Genomic DNA, 6,872 nt, shown 5'->3' on the forward strand with positions numbered 1-6,872 from the left:
AAGACAAAGACAGAACGCAATTGGAAAACAGACATAGGGGGATAGTAGACACAGCAAGTAGCTCCCTGCCCACGATAGGACTTTAAGAGAGGAAGTGCAAGATACAATCTGAAAAGGAGTGTCTGATGCTGTGTCATAAAAAAAAAACAAACGTCTTCGAATAGTCTGGGTTGAGTTTTTTTTTAATGATTTTTTTTCTTCTGCCTGGCACTATATCCAATCCAATCCAATCGAAAATAGTTGCAGCTTCATGTGATGAAGATTGACGCAACTAAAGATGTTAGGATGGCATGACGTACTTGACGGACCATACTCATCTTTTCAGTTTTATCAATCTACAAAGTAATTTTTTACATGTAATAATAATAATAATTTTTAAAAAAGAGGTCAAAAAGTCAAGCCAAAACTAAAGACAGAATAATACTTGTGGTTACCTATCAATCGCGATATTTGAACAAAAACAATAAATGGTTGTTTGATAAAGTACAAGACAATTGTTTTTAATTTTGTTTTCAAGGGTTTTGCGGCGCTGCAGTAAAAAGGAAGAAAAACTTATAGAATAACAATTAAAGCACCCGAGTAAAAGTTAGACAAAGGGGTATTAGTTCAAATAGGGAACAAGTGTAGATTCCAAGAGCATACTATCAGTGTACTTAGTTTGAGATTACCTGAATGTCTCATCCCGACACAAGAACAGGTCCCCGTCAAGAGGAACACACTTAAATGTTCAGATAGCATATATCTGTTTTAAAAAATAATAATGCAATGCATAACAGAGAGATGATTTACAGGGGGAAAATATCAACTCTCAAAACTATAACTATACATTTGACAGTTTTCCTCCCAGCCAGGATATCCGGCCAAGATCAGGACAAAACCAAAAAACCTCATTCCAAGACAAAGGCAGAAAGCATGTTGGAAAACGGATATAGAGGTTATATACGACACAGCAAGTGTCTCCCTGCCTACTATGGAAGGTCAGGAATCCCATCCACTAGTACAAGACAAGGCTGAGGACAAAATCGCAAATAAATAGATAATACATAAATAAATAAATACGTTTTGTTTTGTATTTACGGTTTTTACGGGTCTAGCAACACTTGTAGATCATTTCATCGCCAAAAACGTTGTAGATCTGAAGTGAAAAGCACCAAAGAAAAAGTCAGGCAAAGGGGGCGAGTTCAAACAACGACAGAGAGCACCATTGGAAGGGAAAACAGATGCAGGGGGATAGATGACACAGCAAAAGTGACCTCTCCGCCCGCCATGGGTGATCAGAATACCACACCCAGAAGTAAATAAATAAATAAATCGTAAGGTCGTGTTCTTGCAAACTGCCCATCGCAAAATTCAAGATTCACAAATCCTCCATGAAACAAACTAACATATAACCTAGATATGTCTGCTCTCTGAATCGCGTCAAGCACTCTCACTTGTACGTTTCTGTGGTTTAAATATCGGTGATTTCTGGTGGATGTCTTCCGGAGTGTTGGTTCTTGCAAATGGTTGCATTTTTGGTTTGTTTCTTCTTGAACTGTATTTGTTTAATGGTCTTTTTATGTACTTTGGGATTTGAATCACTGCTGTTGGGTAAGCATTTGTGACATATTTTATACAGGCCTTGTTGCATCAGTTCTTGAGGGGCCTCCAATTGAAACTTCAAAAGGCAGGTGTTATGCAGCCTGGTTCTTTCGATGTGCAGCCTACCACAAATAGGACTGCTGCTCTTTGGACATTCTCAATTATATTGATATTAAACATTTGACAGTTTCCCTCTCAGTTAATGACTCCGGTAAGGGCTAGAACAAAACCAAGCAATTCCATTCCAAGATATAGACAGACAGCAACTCAGAAAACAGAAGATAGAAGATACAGCAAGCGACCTCCTGACCACCATAGGAGGCCAAAGGACCCCAACTAGTCTCCCGATTTCAGTAAAAAACAATTAAGTTAAAAATTAATAATAAAAACATAGGTTCAACGTGCTCTTTGAGCTTCGCTTTGCCTTATTTAACACTTGGATTGTAAATGAATAAACGCCTACATTCTTCTTTGAAAAATTAATTTAGATATATGTAGAAATATCAGTTACAGTAGAAACTAAAAGAACTTTTTAAAATTTAAAGCAACTTGATCACATTGAAAAATAAAGGCAATGCAACTTAACAGAACATGAATAAACATGCGACAGATTAAAGAAGACATCATTATAAATAAAACAATATCAACAACACCATTAAGAATATTACATTGTTTTATTATTATTATTATTATTATTATTATTATTATTATTATTATTATTATTATTATTATTATTATTATTATTATTATTATTATTATTATTATTATTATTATTATCATAACAACTACAATAATAATAATAATAATAATAATAATAATAATAATAATAATAATAATAATAATAATAATAATAATAATAATAATAATAACAATTATAACAACAACAATAATTATATTAACAATTAAATTAATAAGATAATAATAAAACAAAAACAAATTAAAAATACATTGATTCAACACAAAAAGTAATACTGAATAATCCAGACCTGTCAAGGCATAAAACAAACAAACAAAAAATCTGCATATTACTCCTTTAAAAAAAAGAAATCTCAATTTGAAGAGAAAACAATTGTATCAGACTTGAAACAACATCAATCTGTCAGATAAATTACTATAATTAAACCAATTTTACTATGAGATTTTTTACTAAAAATTCTGAATCTGGAAGAAAAATTCTGATAAAAGATAAAATTATCTGTATATTATACTGATTTGATCTGTATATATGCCAGTACTTGAGAGTATCTATATGGCCCAGTATCCACTAAACGTGCTCAAAACGCAGCACTAACACATGACGCGTGTAAGGCGATATTTCATTTGTTTATCGAGGCAAATAATCCTGTCAACAGGAGGTACACCTGGATTTGATGACAGAAAGTGTGTAAAGAGCCAGTTCCAATGATACACAATTTCACCGCTCAAAGCAGAACTTTTTAACATACATACATTAGTGCCTAACACTCTTCTGCTGTCTGTCTGGATTTTAAGTGATGTGATAACATTTTTATTGTTTTTGTTACTAGCTGAAGAAGGGTTTTAAGCACATGTCGAATATTTCTCTGCTGTCGATCCGGCGTTTTAGTAATGTATTTATGCTATCATTGTTTTTTGTTGTTGGCAGAAGAAGGATTTTGAGCCCGAAACATTCCGTGATTTGTATTTTGTTATTTTTTTTTTAAGCTGTTACATTCCTTTTTGTTTATTACTTTTTTTAATTCCACAGCTTCTAGAAGTTTAATATTCACACACCTGACACTTTTGCTATTTATGACATAAAAAGTTTCATTTTAAAAGTTTGGATCATAGCCTTCTTGAAGTGTGCACATAATTTTAAACATTGAAAATAATAACTAATAAAATAACGAACTAGACGGCGCACTGTTCTTGTTCCGTATGACTTTAATACAAATATAATGGCAAACTCTAAAGCGATATCATGCAGCTTACATGACAAAGCAAAGTGATAAGAATAACAATAGAATAAAAAGTAATAAAAGTAAATGTTGAGAACAATTCATCTAGTCAGGGAGTTGTTTACCCAAATATGCTACCAGAAAATCTTTGAGCCCACTTTCATCAGAGTTAGAATAATGGTACAATATTGGGGAGGAAGCATTCAGTGCATGAGAAAAATGAAAGAAGAAAAAATAATAATAAAAAAAAAAAAAATTGACTTTCCTGATTGTAGAACCTCGGACCTTCTGATTGCTGAGCAGATGTATCGACATTGCAGTATGATCTATACACAAGTGTAATGGAAGCACATCTCTCGAACAATTAGAAGATTTGAGGTTTGACGGATGAATGCTGATTTGCTTCTCGTGATTTTCTTTTCTTTATGTTTGGCACTTTATCATGCAAACTTTATAAGATTTTTATCTAAATCAAATAAACTCAACCCTCCCAAACCCAAAACAACATTTTCCCCTTGATAGGGCACAGCAAATCAATGATAACATTATTTCATAATTCATTTAATAAACGACTTGCTATTTTAAAAAAGGGGGAGAAAAGGGAAGAGAAAAACAAACTAAAATATGACGATAGATAAAGACATAATTCAAAAGGAATACATGTCTCATTAAAAAGGTACACACACGCACACACAGACACACACACACACACAATATATATATATATATATATATATATATATATATATATATATATATATATATATATATATATATATATATATTATTATTTATAACACAAACAACAACAGCCATCATATCCAAACTTAACGCTGTGATTTCTTCACATACTGATAATGTTACAGCAGATGCATACCTATTTTGTCTTGAGTAGAGACAGCATACACAGAACACAGAGAGACATCTCTAGAATAATGCCAGTAATAAAGTCGTTCAGTAATTAAGGGAGAAATCCCGTACTGGGTTATCAACAAATTAAAGCTGAATAAAGATAAGTACAAACAAGAGGAAAGATATATCTGATAAAGCCGAAGAATTATAGGTATCACTTTTGCGTTTGAATTGGTATCAACTTTAAAGCAATAATTATAGTTCCAAAATCAAACAAATAATCTCTCACCACATAATCTTTAAAATAGACTAAAGGAAAAAAAACAACACGTGTGTACGTCATTAAAGTTACAAACTTGAAACAGATTTAATATAAATTTTAAAAAGGGGAGAAAAAAAGGGACTGAGTAAATCATGAACTGAATAAAGAAAATACAGGGACATGAAGGCCATCATGATGGGTTTAAAATGGATGGAAGCGATGTAATGCTATATCATTATTGTACAACAAACAGAGCAAAGGATGGTAACGATGTATTGCACAGGACATATTGAGGTAATACAAATAACAGATATACATATCGAGAAGATTTGAAAATTTAAAAAAAAAAAAAAAAAAGAAACAAAAAAAGAAATGACAATTTTTTACGGTTCCATTCAATGTCCTGAGCAGGTCAACAGGATACTGTGAAACTTTGTCATTGTAAGCACTAGAGTGTTTGCTTTTGAAGATCGGAACATAAAAGATCATCTTGACGGCTTCAATCAAATTCTATCCTTAAGCAATGAAACTAAATTTCTTTCAGATTAAACCTTTTCCCGTCATTTATCTAGTTAGCTGCAAAACAAAACAATTTTAACAAGAGCTACATCAACGAAATGACTCATAATATTTTTGACCATGGAAATGCATTGTGGTTAATGTTTGTTTGGTCAGTGAGGTTTATATCAATGTGAACCAGTAAAGGCTTAAAAATACAAATAGTTGATCTAAAACCAACGCATTCATTGTCAAAATATTACACTCTATTGAAATTTAAATTGGTTATTTTACCTTGGTTCAATTATGAAATGATTAGATTCAAATATAATGATTAAACCAAGCTTAACATTTAGCATTTGTGCTGAAGATCGCAAATGAAATCCTACTAAATCACTAAAATATTTTAAAGATTAAAAAGCACAAAATCTGTCATATACTCCAACAAAAGGGTTTTGTACTTCTATATGAAATAGAAAATGAATATTCAAAATCTTTACTGCTGAATATATAGAGCGAATAGTGAAAATGCTAAAATTGTATTCATAAATCTTTGAAAAAAACAAGAACACAGCAAAACAAAACAAACAATGATTGTTATCAATAATTCAAATATGGATTTTTAAAAATTTCATAATAATATCACAATTGAAATCGGAATAACATGGAAAAAATCTTATATGTCACAGGATATTGTGAAGTGATAAAGCAACAATTTCGTCCATGAATTCCGGTTTGAATGACATTAGAGGTAATGGACCTTATTGCTTGAGGGACACATGACACATATGATAGTTTTAGGCAACGTGATGAATGCAAGAATGTGCAGCCGTTTTAACAGTAACTTGAATTAGAGATGCTGATAAAAGCGGCGTTTATGTCAACATCGATGCAAGTGATACTATAATAAATAATTAAAATGACAATCAAAATAATGATGGCGATAATGATGATGATGATGATGATGATGATGATGATGATAATGATGATTATGATGATGATGATGACGATGATGATGACGATGATGATTATGATGATGATGATGATACGACGACGATAATAATAACAATAATGACGATGATGATGACGATGATGATAATAATAATAATAATAATAATAATAATAATAATAATAATAATAATTAATAATAATAATATAATAATAATAATAATAATAATAATAATAATAATAATAATAATAATAATAATAATAATAATAATAATAATATAATTAATTATTTATTATTATTATTATTATATATTATTATTATTATTATTATTATTATTATTTTATTATTTAAAAGTACCATCACCAATGATAATACCTCGTGATAATAGTTTCAGAAATTGTAGTGGTAGTACTATTAGAAGTAGTTAATGCTGTTGTTCTTGTTGTTTTTGTTTTGCTGTAATACTACATATTACATATCGATAAAAAGAAAATGGATGATGATAACAGCGGGAAAGGATTGATCAGAGATGAAAATCACACTTTCAAAAAAAAAAAAAAAAAAAAACAAAAAACAAAAAAAACAAAAAAAAAAAATTTTTAAAATAAAAAAAAATTAAAAAAAAAAAAAAAAAAAAAAAAATATATATATATATATATATATATATATATATATATATATATATATATATATATATATATATATATATATATATATATATATATATATATATATATATATTATAATATATATATAATATATATATAAATATATTTAAGAAAACATCAAATATATTTGAACCAAATTCAAACGA

This window comes from Berghia stephanieae, chromosome 1 (assembly GCF_034508935.2).
Source record: "Berghia stephanieae isolate SIO BIC M18660-M18661 chromosome 1, UCSD_Bste_1.3, whole genome shotgun sequence".
In the NCBI taxonomy this organism is placed as follows: Eukaryota; Metazoa; Mollusca; class Gastropoda; order Nudibranchia; family Aeolidiidae; genus Berghia; species Berghia stephanieae.